Source organism: Erpetoichthys calabaricus, chromosome 9, assembly GCF_900747795.2.
Source record: "Erpetoichthys calabaricus chromosome 9, fErpCal1.3, whole genome shotgun sequence".
Lineage (NCBI taxonomy): Eukaryota > Metazoa > Chordata > Cladistia > Polypteriformes > Polypteridae > Erpetoichthys > Erpetoichthys calabaricus.
Window position 1 is genome coordinate 34860545 of NC_041402.2, and position 15026 is coordinate 34875570.

Below are 15026 nucleotides of genomic sequence, written 5' to 3' on the forward strand. Positions count from 1 at the left end.
TACTGTGTCTTGCAGGTCAGTATACTGAGTCTGCTCAAGTTTCTTTCCAAATTCCTTCAGATTGTCTGTGAGTGTGCGGGTAGTAGTAGCGGCGCCAGTGTTGTTTTCTGCCTTGCGCTCAGAGTTACTGTGTTACCATCTCACGCCCCTAGGACCCTGAATTGGATTAAATGGGTTGGAGAATGTACATGCAGCATGCACATATTGAGAAACATGGCCACTCCTGTTGTGTTAAAGTAACCCTTACAAGTCCATGTGTAGAAATGGAACATCCATAAATACACTTCACTGGAGCGTGTGCATGTAATTGGTGGCCTGATACCAAGACAACTTAAAACTATAAGGTGAGACCCTCAGTCCATCACTAAATTGTGTTTCAGCTGTAAAGCAGCATGAGACAGTAATCACTGGAGAAAGGCGCTATATAGAGTGAAACTAAATATCTGTTAATAGATGCCTCATATTCTTATGTCCAAGTAACGACAGAGACGATGAAAACAAAAAAATGCAGTTTTAGATGGAACTGATCTGCAGAGCCCCCTGTTAGTGATAAGCAATTCACAATTCACTTTTCAGTAAGCTATGGGAAGTGGTGGGTGAACACGAGCCAGTAGATTCAGGAGAGCTCAACTGGAGTGCAGGAAGTGGACGACCTCTTTTGTTTAGATGTTTAAAGTCCATTCTTTACCCAAGAAACACATCTGTCAGCTACAGTTAGTGCAGAGTGCAGCAGTCAGAATCTGAACTAGAAAAAGAAAATCTGAGCCCATCCCACCAGTCTTAGCGTCACTACACTGGTTACCGGTTGACTTTAAAATACTACTAATGGCTTATAAAGCCTTAAATAATCTCACCCCATCCTATATTTTGGAATGTCTGTTCCCTTACACTTCAAGTCATAACCTTAGATCTTGAAATGGAGGTCTGCTTATAATCATAGGAGCTAACCTGAAAAGAAGTGGTGAGGCGGCCTTCTGCTGTTATGCACCTAAAATCTGAAATACTTTACCAATAGAAATTCACCAGGCTAATACTGTGGAACAATTTAAAAAAACTGCTAAAAACTCATTATTTTAAAATTACTTTTTCATGGCTACATTTTAGTTGTATCCCTATTAGTCCATATGGGCACTGAATTATCATTTTCCTCTGGGTTCTATAATTCCGTACTAATCCCTACTATTCTCTGCAGTCTTTTCCAGTTCTTTTGCGGCAGCAATCTGCGCCAACAAACACCTGATAAACGTACCATGCTGCCCCCTGCGTTTATGGATTGAATGGCAGATGTTCCAGATGTCCACGTGACCATCGTCATCAACTCCTTTCATGTGAAGCCTGCTAACCATGAGGACTGATTTAGAACATCTGTGTTAGCTAGAATGCCCAGTTAGGGCTGGGTGGTCTTTTGGCCTTGGAACCCCTGCAGATTTTGTTTTTGTTTTTTTCCACCATCCTCCTGCCCATCCGACCTTACCTTTTTCTTTGTTACACACCATATAATATTACTGTCTAACCTTGTGTGGTTATGTTTTAGATATTAACTTCCTTTTATTTCATCTTGTAAAGTACTTTGAGTTGCATTGTTTGTATGAAAATGTGTTATCGACATATATGTTGTTGTTGCTGTGTGTATTGCCCATCTGATTCGTACTACTTTCCAGTCAGGGATAAATCAGTGAACGAAAGCTCTGCCATTGCTTGCTTTCACGTTTCTCATACAAGTATAAAAGAGTAACAACACATTCATATTAAAAAGTCTGTTATGTACAACTTGTTATTGGAATCGTTTTAAATGGAATACATCAACATAACATGAAACTAATGTGTTTACATCCTGTGGTATATTCAACGAATTAGTAACACAAAACTGAACCTTATACAAATATTTTTCTAATTTCTAACAATTCTTTTGCTATGCCCTAATTTAGCGCACACTTTTCAACAGCTTGTTATATCATTTACGAATGAACTGAATCATTACCCGAGATCGAGTCGCACGATTCTCATCCATTTGGTTTGTAAAGTGGATCACTGCAACATTACCCAAGAACAAGTCACACAATTCTGGTTGACTTCTGATTGTCAAACTTAGAGGATTTTCATTAAACTGTCATGCTTCAGGTTAACAAAGAGGTTAATATTGTACAACATGAATTACCAGCATGTTAAATATTTTATTTAACACACATAAAACAATACATTATAAATAAATAAATGACTTACAATTTATTCAAAGTTCCCCCTCCCCAGAAGGGTTTTGTCATGTCTTATGGATGAAACAAATGAATTGACTCACTTAATTAGATAGTTTAAAAGAATCAAATTAGTAAAGCAAATTAAAATTTCCATCACTACCCAAATATTCCAAAGCCTACCCATCTCTGTAATACGTTCACAACTTGGCATTTTGAAGGTCCACCACTGGTGAGCCCATTTCACATTGTGATAGAAAACAGGACAGGACAGTGTGAAGAGTTGGGGGTCTCCCCTTTAGCACTATTTCATAGCAACAATGCTACAGCAAAGTGAATGAACGCCAAAGGACTTACTTCTCTTTCAGGCTAATGAAGTGAGGTCATAGGCTTTCTCCGCTCTGGTATACAAGAAGTAAGAGAGGTGAGTGAATGCGCCTCGTGCACACACTTCCACCATTTTACGTGTTGCATAGAGCCCCCTTACACACTCACGTGAGTGATGCTGTCCCATTTACAGGTTGCTTGTTTGGCATAAGGCGGGCACAACAGGGCACAGAGAATGGGAATGGCGAAGTAACTGTGTGAGGCCACAGCAATGGGGTTGATGGCAGAGTCATCCCTGACCTAACATCTCAAGTCTCACTTTGATGAGGGTAAGCAAAAATAATGCAAGTGGAACCACTAATAGCTCTCCATGCCCTGGCCTAGTGGTCATGATCACGTCCATGAAGCTCCACAGTTCATTTTTATGTTGGTTTTATAACAAATTTGGCCAAAACGAATTTTTATCTGAGAAGACAGCCGTGATCCTACGAGAGGCCTGGGCCTAACGCTAGAATTATCAGGGAGCACGTCAGGGGCAGCGCGCAGCTCTTGGAGGTCACGCCTCCGCACCCTCGGTTAATGGCAATGGCGCTCCGATTGTTTATCAATCACTGTGTTGGGACGGCTCCCTCTGGTGGATTTTTCATTTTGTAGGGAGTCAATAAAGACAAATGGATTGCTGCTTTCTGGAAAAAGCCAAGTTACTTGTGTTATTTATTAGGCAATATGAAGGCAGGGCCATTTAAAAGGGACAGGTTGCTATGTAACGTGAGCGAGAAAAATGAAATGTTGTCACTGATCACTTACAGCAAAAAAAAAAAAAATGGCCTGGCAGAATTTAGTGACATTCTGTAAACCACCTTGGGGGTTTTGTCTGTGCTTTTTAATGTCACAAATTGCCTCTGCGGGAGTATTTCCTTGTAATTTGTATACGCGCCATTGTATTTAGCACGCGGCCGGCGCTACTGCATGTTCTCTGTAGACATGACAGATGACATCTGCAGCTTTCCTCTCGCCTACTGCAGATAAAGGCCGTGCTTCAGTGTGAGTGTGTCTCCCTGTCTGTGGGAACGGCTGCACGTCTCTGGGGGGAGCTTTTAAAGTGCACTCGTGAGTGTGTAAATAACGGTGTCAGCCACTGCCCCACACTGAGTGAACTCAGATATGTCGGTATTAAGATCCCCTGGTGACACGCTGCCCCCACAAGACAAGTTGAACCTAATCGAGTGTGAGGATTACACAAGGCATGGACACTAAACATAAAGGGTCTCCGTTCTCATGAAGTAAATCACTGCAAAAAAGGGGGGCAAGGCTCTGGACTAAAATAAGCCTAACACCCTCTGGTGGGCACCATTCTGGGGTACACGTTTTAGGCGGTGGGGCTCTTAAAGTGTCAGCCATTGAGGTAAAAGGTTATCGGTTCAAACTTTATACACTACTTCAGGGTGGGGACCCCAAACTAGACACTTTCCCACCAGTGATCATGCTATACAAATATTTAAAAATTCGTGCTATGTGTTGTTACACACATAGGGAACAGCTGAAGAGGGCTAGTGACTGCAATTCTACTGCCACTCCAGGGGTTGGCGCTGTGTCCTAATGTCTCTCTCTCTCTCTCTGCAAACCAGTTGATTGACAGCTAGAACACCTCTGATGTCACTTCTGGTGTCAATCCACCTGGACCCGCCTCTTCCTGTCACAAGGGCCATCTTGGGACAGTTCTGTTTTTGAACTCATGCCTGTAGAGATAACTCCGCAATAATTGAATGTGTTTTGGAATATCACCGCATCTAATGATACGCCAACTCTTTAATGCTCTCTTTCTGTTACAGCATGTAAATTGCTGTTACAGCATCCACTACTGAAAGGCACTATATGGCAGCCATTTAAGAGTGACTCCTTACTGGCTAAAGTGTTCCCAACCACTGCCCCCAATTATGCCCCTGAGTAAGTCCCTTCAACTGCCAATGGTCAGGATACTTGAATACCGAAAACAGTTTGCTTGACTGTCAGAAATGCTATTGAAAGGTGCTATTAAAGACATACATTTCATTTGACCATGTAAAGCACAAGGTTGTCCATTAAACCCCTACAATTACCTCACTGTGTTGGCCCGAGTGACTCTGCCTGTGGCCACCCTGTAAGGCTACACCATCCTGCCATCGTGTAAGATGCCTTGGCCTAATATTCCATGCTGATGTATGGCGTAGATTTCATTTGATCATTTGAATCATTTGATCATGTGAATTTCCCCTTGGGATTAATAAAGTATCTATCTATCTATCTATCTATCTATCTATCTATCTATCTATCTATCTATCTATCTATCTCATTTAACTGGGACACCTTGTGCATTTACAGACCAGTGCCTCACTTTGGGACCCTGAGCAAGCCACATCATCTACCAGGGGTCATACTATAGCCTTACAGAGCCAAGCTTCATCGGTGTGATGTGCATTCCTGGAAAGCAGCATACGGCGTGCAGGCTATGTATTCAGTTGGGCAGTATGGCCGAGGTGATGGAGGGTAAATTCAAACACTGCCAGTGCAGTTGTGCGTGACCCTCAGTGTGTCCATGTTCACAATGTTGAATTAAAAGAACAAAGGCACGTTTACAAGTTGTCACACACGTGCGATTAGGAGGCAGTCAAAAAGCCTAAAGGTGAGTGAAACTTCGCGAGGTGAAGGGTTGTCACATGGTACTTACCGGAATCTCTTCTCTCCACAGAAAAACGGAAGAAAAATAAATAACACCACTTCCGGGTTCCAAAATGGCCGCCACAATGTCACTTCCGGTCACATGAGATGATGTCACTTCCGATGCTTCCAAATGACTTCACTTCCAGGTTATCATTGAACGACATTGTTTCTGCTTCCTGTTGCAATGTCACCTCCTGCCAACCATTTCCTATTCCCATAATACAATTTGCATATAAACGCCATTTTGTGATATAAACATTGTCAAACGTTACCTCTGTTTTTTTTTATCATTTATTTGCTATACATACGGGGACGGTACCCAACACTTTGTTTTTTTGAACGCTTCATTATTTATTTGAAGAATTCTCACAAAGCAGAGCAGTCTTAGCAAAGTATATTGAAAGGCACTACAACTGGCACAATTTGGGGGAAAACCCCACATACACACAGGGAGAGCATGCAAACCCCACAGACAACTTCCAAGTGTGGGATCTGAACCCAGCATCCATGAGGCAGCACTGCTACTCACTGCACCACCATGAGTTTGGCTGGCAGAGCTGATCCAAGGAGGGAGTGTGCCCAGGCAGTGAACCTCAAGGTCCTCGCTTTAGTTCCCATATAAGACCCTAAATGAGTGAGTGAGTGATTTTAGGGTTCCCACTGTAGAAATCTGGAAACAGATGTTCTCTCCTCTTCACTGTTGAAATGCTCCTTACATCACTGTGTAATGTAACAATGGGCAGTTAGCTTGGCATGGTGTCTGAACTGTTTCACCATATGCCATAATGTCACCAGTTCAGTCCCAAGAAAGAGTCACTTAAACTGTCTGTCATTCAGCTGTAGATAAAATGGGAACTATTGTACTGTAAACAGATCTACTATAGCTGTCCTCACTCTTTCAAGGCACTATATCTATAATAGGGTGTTGTACCATGTTAGCCATTATGGATGTAATGAGAAGCCTTACAAAATTACACCTTTTATTGGCTAACTAAAAAGATTACAATATGTAAGTTTTGAGGCAATTCAGGCCCCCTCTTCAGGCAAGATGTAGAAAGCAATTACAGAACCCACGTGCACAAAGCACTAGATAGAAACATTCATCCAATCAAGTTAGTTTTTATTTCTATATTTTTTCTGACCTTACTTGGAAATTCAGTTTAGTTTTAGTTTTCCTTCATTGTGTATTTTTAGTTTTAGTTTAGTTTTTATTTCACAAAGATATTTCTATTTTATTTTTATATCTATTAGTTCCAGTAATTATGGCATGGAGCTCCTACGGAGTTTAGTTTTGTGTCACAATCAGACAGAACTGTACACTTAACAGATTTGTAAATCTGGAGGAATCCACCAGGTGGCAGTGCGAGATATCATCACGGGGAGAACATGTTTGGCTTCTCTGTGTTGTGACTTCCCTGGAACACCCATTAAATTCGGATGACACCTTACCGCAATATCTCTGAAAAGGATGTTTATTGATTAAATCCATCAATCCAGGGATGTGTCCATTCCAGCTAGCATTGGGCACGAGGCAGAAACAATCCCTAGATGGGGCATCAGCTCATCGCAAGGTACAAGCATTCACATACACTGCCGTCATTTTAGTGTCACCAAATCTGCATGTCTTTGGAAGGAAACCGGAGCACACTGTGGAAACCCAGCAGGAAAACATGCAAACTCCAGGCAGGGAATACCAGCGACGTGACTCTCTGTGAGACAGCAGCGCTACCGCTCCGCCACCGTGTCACCCCCATGTGTGTCATTATTAACAGTGTTCATTATTTAAACGAAATTAACAACTTATCTGTAAAATGTAACATACATACTTTAATGCATTTCATCATGAAAGTGATATCAAGTATAAATCTAAGGATTCTAAATGTGCAGAGAGCTGGAATATCATACATTTAATGTGCTCAGTGTGGTGATCTATTGCTGTCTGCTGCTGTTGTCGGGTCAGGAGGAAGCCCCAGAAAAAAAAGATGGCACAAAAGATGGTATGTGAGACTTTTAAACTGTGTCGTGTCATTACGATCGGGAATATGCGACGCTTGAATAAAAAAACACCACGAATGCATCTGTATGTTGGCATTTTGCTTCACCACTTCGAACCATTCATCAAACATCAAAGCGTGCACATCAATCCTCAAAGCAGCTTTCTGTCACATGTAGATAGTAACCAGAGACTCTGACATCACGTTCCAACTTTATCACACTGTGACCCCCCCAAACCCCCCCTCCCCCCAAACACATAATTTTTTGCTGGTACTGCAACTCGCACACGTGTCGCATTAATTTCTGAGGACCTGCTCAGAGGACGCGTCTTCAGTGTTCCCAAATGAACACTGGGAACGCGTGGCAGCCATGTTGCATACGTGTCCATGTTCTGAGTGTGAAGTATAAACGAGCCCTTAGTGGAAGCTTACTACACTACATGGTTTACTATCTGGTTTTGTTTTTGTCTGATAAAAACAAGCATAATCAAAACTAGATACTGAATATGAACAATTTTACACAATTTTATCATTTTCTAAATATTTTCTCATGAAAATCACGGGGGCTTAGGAAGAACAGGGCTCTTAGACTTGAATCAGTGTGCAGACCCCACCTAGCTGTATTGAGGGAAACAAAGAAAAATAAGCATGTAGTGTCAAGGTTAGGGGCAGTGAGACTTGAATAGACCACCATAAAGGACAGTAAACCCATAATGAGCAGAGCAAGAGCAGGCAGTAAGAGTACAGACAGGCATAAAACGACAGAGACGGCATCTGAGATGAAGAACAACATCTACATTATCTAAACCTGTTTATCCAGAGCAGGATTGCAGGAAACCTGGAGCCTACCTCAGCAGGTTCGGATGTAAGGCAGGAAAAATCCCTGGTATGCAATATGCATGACAGCGGTTCTCAAACTGTGGGGGCGCGAAGTAACAAAAAAGGGGACGCGAATGTTGCCATATGTGGCGTACCTTCGCTATTCATAGGGAAATTTTAAACTTGTAGCGGTGTATCGGCAGCCAAAAATATAGGAATAAATTTTATTAGGGTTTCAAAAATACGTCAGGTGGGTGCAAGTAAAATTGTTATGAAAACTCGGGTTGCAAATACTTAAAGGTTGAGAAATGCTGATGTATGATAAGGCTGATGTTAAGAACAAAAAGTATATGATATTCTAACTATCTATTTTGAGAGAGAGAGAAAAACATTGAATAAAGGGAGACAAATATTTTAAAATATAATTCTGCTGATGGATTACTTTCACAATATCAAGTATTCTGAGTTGTGAATATGAACTAAAAAAGATAAATTAATAAAAATAGAATAAATATAAAAACCCATTAGTAAGTTTAGTTTTTCATCACTTGGCAGACTCTCTTCACCTACCTACCTTTGTTTGTATCGCTTCGTTGTTAAACGATGTTTTTAAAGCAAAAGTGATTGGTCAGCAACGATATGCTGATCTTGTGTGACGACCTAGTCAGTCTCTCGATCAGTGCCGTTTTATTTTTAAAAACCCGAAGTGGTCTCCCCTCGACTTTCTTATATACTCAGATATGGGGATGGATATTTGAAGAGTAAACTGCAAGACAATGATCATATTTTTATATTACGTACATTAAGGAACCATCAACAACAAATCAAATCAAATTAATAATACATTGAACAATTATTATAAAAGTAAAGTTGAATAAATCAGACTCTGCAGCTGCAGTATGTGTTTAGGTAAAGTACCACCTCCGGGTGATGGATTTGGCCCAAAAGTTAATACAGATTTACAATTGTGGTGTAACAACCACATGCCAAATTTCATCCATCTATCTAGTTGCGTTTTTGAGTTACCATGTTTACACACACACAGACAAACACACACACACACACTCGCTATTTTTGGACTCTGGGAGGTCTATAACTTCAAGATTCATCAAAATATTGACGTCATATTTTTTCACGATTACTATACTTTCTCTATACTTCGTATATGAGAAAGTAAAAATGATTTCTCCTGTACGAAGTGGCAGGTGAATTGCTGTTAACAAAAAGCAGTCACCTGAGAAACAAACTGAAACGTTACTCACTCATGATTATATGGTAAACGTTTTGTTGAGCAGCACATTCTGATTTCAGCCATTTGAATAACATCTTGATATACAACAAGTGCAAAGAAAGGCGGCACGTAAATCGCTTTCTATTTCACACGCTTTACGCGGCCGCATTCAGCTCGTTCTGTCTCCGCAAATGCTGTGTGAACAACGGTCCTCCGTCACCAGCCGCCGTTCACTGGATGAATATGTGCAGGAGGCTCATGGTGGATGACTTTCTGTCTTAGAGTTAAAACTTACAAGGGTTAAAGACAAACAGCAAGAATATTCATTCAAAAACGAAAACTAAAAATATTTTAGTAAATTATTATTTTATTTCAGTTAGTCTTTCCAGCTACTTTAATAGCTTCGTTTAGTTTTAGTTTTTCATTTTCCATCCATCCATTTTCCAACCCGCTGAATCCGAACACAGGGTCACGGGGGTCTGCTGGAGCCAATCCCAGCCAACACAGGGCACAAGGCAGGAACCAATCCCGGGCAGGGTGCCAACCCACCACAGAGTTTTTCATTTTGATTTTGTTAATTATTTTATTTCAGTTTACGAAAAAAAAAAATTTAATAATAGTTTCAGTTTTGGTTTTAGTTTTCGTTAACTATAATAACCTTGTATCCAATGCTTCATTTTGATTTTGATTTGATTTTGTTAATTATTTTATTTCAGTTTACGAAAAAAAAAAATTTAATAATAGTTTCAGTTTTGGTTTTAGTTTTCGTTAACTATAATAACCTTGTATCCAATGCTTCATCCACTTCAGGGTTAAAAGAGCGGCAGCCATTCCTGGTAAAAGTGAATGCAAGTCAGGAGCCTGGATGAACGTTAGAAAATAAAGGGAAAGGCCAAGTCTCGTCAACTCACTTGTGTCACCCTGACTGCATCGCTTGGCCTGCCAGCAGAGGAGCAGCTGTACTGCGTGTGGAAGGTGCCTTGGTATGATGCCCCCTATGCAGAGCTGCCATTCACAAAACAGTTCAGTTGAGGATGTAAGTTTGGCACGGGCGCTGGACCACAAAGCACAAGGTCACCAGTTCACTCACCTCCTTTGACTCATGATTAGGAAATCTAATAGCCTGGCGGTTAGTGCTGCTCAGGCCCAGGCCACCCTGAGTGGCTGTATGGCATGTGCTTGTTCTCCTAGTGTGCATGTGAGTTCTGCAATTGCCTTCCACATCTGAAAGTCATGAATGTTATGTATCTCAGTATATCTTAATCTTATCTGCTGACCCATCCAGGATTTAATGTGTCTGCTCAGTTTAGGTGACAGTCACTATTGTCCTGTTGTAAATGATGGTAGGCATAGGCTGGCATCCCGAACAGGACAGGATAAGAAATTGACCATATGCCATGCAGTCCCTACATTGATGGGTTGAAGTCAGAACCCCAGATGTTCCCGTGACCATCATCATCAAATTCTTTCGTGTGCAGCCTGAAAGGCACAAGGATTCATTTAGATCAATTATGTTAGGTAGAGTGCCCAGTGGGGGCTAGGTGGTCTCTTGGCCTTGGAACCCCTGCAGATTTTTGTTTTTTTCCTGCCCATCTGAAGATTTTTTTTGTTTTTTTTGTGTTCTCCCGGCCATCTGACCTTACTTTATTCTTTGTTACTTAGTGTTGCCTAATCTTATTTTTGTTTCATATAAACTTTCTTTCTTCCTCTTGTTAAAGCACTTTGAGCTACACCATTTGTATGAAAACGTGCCATAGAAATAAATGTTGTTGTTGTTGTTGTTACCTGGTGAGGGAAGACGTTGGATTCAGAGCAGTGGCTCCCCCTATACTCTAGATGGCAGCACACCCAGGCTAGGATTCCCACACAGACACCTGCAAGGCATAATGGGAGTTGTAGTTCCATGGGGCAACACAGTTGGGTTTCATGGGTTGTGCCAGGGGGAGCTATTGGGATTAGTAATCCCTATTTTCTAAGACTTTTGATTGACTTCCATCAGGCTATGCCCTGGCACCAGAAGTACTCCAGGGTCCAAAATAAAAGGATCTGCTCTGCCACATTCAGGTGAGTCGGAGACCCACTTAACTGGTAAGAGTGGAGGAACAAAAGGAGGAAGAAAGAGAAACGAGAAGAGAATATTGATAAAGAATGTATATTTATTAATAAACCCATTTATTATTTGAACCCAGGACTGATGTAGTAGATGGAGATGAAGAAACAGGATGATAGTACTGTTGCTGATGTACTCAAATATTACCTACTCTTACTGCTGCATGTGTTTTACTGTTTTCAGGGAAGTGAAGTGGGATGAATTGCTATCTCAAAGATCCAAAACCTGCGCCCACTTGTTGACTTCATGTGTTTGTGTTCTTTTATGCTCCGTTGGTGAGAGTTTTATATCAAAAATAAGGAATCCTATCAACTTTTGGGCCACATCCAGCCACCAGAAGTGGGACTTTAACTGAAAACTTTCGTGAATTTTCAAGTAAACTATGGTTATAATTACAGGTAGATGATATGAATTATGTATAGATATTTATAATGATAAAAAGCAAACTGATATGAAATTTGAGAAAAATTACTCAACAGGAAGTAGGATTTCATTTAAATAACCATCCGAATATTTTGTATCATTGAAATATAAATGTGTACACGATATTAAAAACTGTATTTAATATATAACGCATTCTTTTAATAACTATTATTTAAACAACCATCCGAATATTTTGTATCATGGAAATATAAATGTGTACACGATATTAAAAACTGTATATTATTAATTTTAATTTATACATCATCAGTTTAACAATAACGTGTAAACACTGAACATGCCATGTAAATATAAAGATGGAATTGGGAAGCTGCTATGTCCCCGTCGCGTTCCTGGTAATACATTTAATTTTATATATTTTTTTTTATTTCCGACATCATTATCATAATTAAATGTAGCTAAATACAGTTTTACCTATAGCAATTTATTGCAACAAATATTATATAATAGTAACAGTTTTTCTGTGTTTTTAGGTGACTATAACTCTTTATACTTTGCACATAATCTCGGTAATGCATATGTAGTCATGAAAAAATTCCACCACCATTTTTGACCTCCCTAAGTGCAAAAATATCATTTTAATATGAAGTTTGATTATAAATAGAGATAAGTGATTGTGTATCGATAGTATCAATTAGATATGATATTTGAGAAATATCACACAGCAGGAAGTGGCTCTGATGACCTTTTCCTCTATCTCAGGTATTTGAGAAAGTTGAGGGGCACACACTCCAGATTTAATTTTTTTTTTTTTTTTACTATACCTTTGTCTGAAATCTCATACCAGCTGGGCACAAGAGTGTTGAGGTGAAGATCTGGGGAAAGCTACAAAATATTTTTCTGCAGCACTGAAATGTTCCCAAGAGCACAGTGGTCACCATAACTCTCAGAAGGAAGACCTTTAGTGCAACCACAACTATTACTGGCTGCCCAACCAAACTGAGCAATTGGAGGAGAAGGACCTTGGTAAGAGACGTGACCAAGAACCTGACAGCCACACCAGCTGAGCTAAAGAGAACCCATGTGGAGATGGGAGAACCTTCCAGAAGGACAACCACCACTGCAATGCTCCACTGATTTGGGCTTTATGGTAAAGTGGCCAGAGGACACACGAAAACCAGCTTGGAGTTTGCAAAAAGGTATCTCAAGAACTCTCAGACTATGAGAAACACGATTCTCTGGTGTGATTAAACCAAAATCAAACTGCTTGGCCTCAGTTCTAAGCATCACATCTGAAGGAAAACCGTCACTGCTCATCACAGGTGCAAAAGGGAAGCAGGGTGGTGGCAGCGTCATACTGTGGGGCTGGTGACTGGGAGACTAGTCAGGCTTGAGGGAAAAGGTAAATGGAGCAAAGTACAGAGATGTTCTTAATGACAACCTTCTCCAGAGTGCTCTGGACCTTGGACTGGGCCAAAGGGTTACCTTCCCTAGAATCCTAAACACAAAGACAAGACCACACAGGAGTGGCTTAGGAACAACTCTGAGTATGTCCTTGAGTGACCCAGACAAAGACAACATCTTGAACCCAATCAGACATCTCTGGAGAGACCTAACGATAGCTCTTCACCAACGGTCTCTATCCAACCTGACAGAACTTGAGAGGGTCTGCCGGGGGGAATGGCAGACAATCCTCAAATCCAGGTGTGCGAAGAAGCTTTTCATGGCAGACATTAGAGGTCTCTGTTCTGGAATCTCTGCCAAAGGGTCTGAATATTTGTATCAATGTGATATCACATTTTTTAAAATTTTTAATAATTTGCAAAAATTCAGTTTTTTGTCAAATTGTAGTATTGATTGCTGCTTGATGGGGGAAAATGAATTTAGAAGATTTTAGCCCAAGGCTGAAATGTAAGAAAATGTGAGAGAAGTGAGGGGATCTAAACTCTCTGAAGGCGCTATATAAGCTGGACGAGGACAAATTTAAGTACGAGACTGGGTTAGTTGGGGGGCTACACCCTTGTGCATATATAGGGTAGCAGATTAAGAGGGGAGGTGGGAGGGGGTTTCCTTCACAATTCAATATTCAGGTGACAACGGTGGCATTACAGAACCAAGAAGTTGTGACAAGTTCCAGCACAGTATAATGAAAGATAAACTGAAGAGCAAAAAGTAGAAGTGCATCCTAGTGAGTACCAGCTGGCTTCAGACGCTGTGGGTACTCGGGGTACTCCAAACAGGACCATGCAGGGGCTCTGAGGTGGAGGACTGCTCACTACCAGCCCACTTCAAGCACTGGGCTTTAGTCTCACTTCCACTTAGACTCACTGGTTAGGCTGACCTTCTGTGCATGTGGTTTTCCCCCTGTTATACATTGGCTCCCATGTTTTTCTTCCCACTGCTGCTAGGAGAGACCCCAGGCCCTTCCTAATCTTGAATTAGATTAAGGGAATGTTATTGTAACGACCTAGGGGGTGCAAGAGATGAAGGAATGAATTCCGCCTCCTTATGCCAGAACGCTGGTTTAGTCCTAACAAGGACCTTTGACATCTTCTGAAATTCCTCCACTAAGCTGCCAAGGTCTTCTGTGGTGCCACCCACTCCCAGCTGCCTTGTCCTTTTGGCCTGCACACCCACCTGCTCCATCTCACTCTGCTCACCCAGGGTCAGAGGCACCCCAACCATTGCATTATAAATGTAATGAATTATTATTATTATTATTATTACACTATTTCCAAGTTCGTGAGCCAACCCACAACCAGGGTCCACCTTCTAGGCTTGCCAGAGACCACACTTAAGGCATAAGGGACACACAAAACAGAATGCGTAGTCACAGTGTTACTGTATGTCTGCTGTCTCTCTCGGGCCCACTTACAATTCCGGCTTCTCCAGGTATCCCACCACCTCCGATAGTCTGTGGACTTTTGTCATGGGGAGCTGTAGCCAATCCCAGCAGCATCAGTTGCAAGGCAGAGACCAACCCTGGACAGGCTGCCAGGGGGCCACTCACAGGCTCACCCACAGAGAGGCCAGGCTGAAGTCTCCAGATAACCTAACCTGCATGTCTTTAGGACGGGTGTGTGAAAAAGGATGAATCTGACTCAGATATGGAGAAAACCTGCCAACCCCTCAGACAGGGTGGCAAACCTGCCTTACAAATCTGGGACGCTGGAGCTCTGAGGCAGCAGGCTGCAATACAAATGAAACGTCACATGACATTTCCTGCTATCACTCTTTCTGGAGCTCATTCGTGATCTCTTAATAAGGTGGCC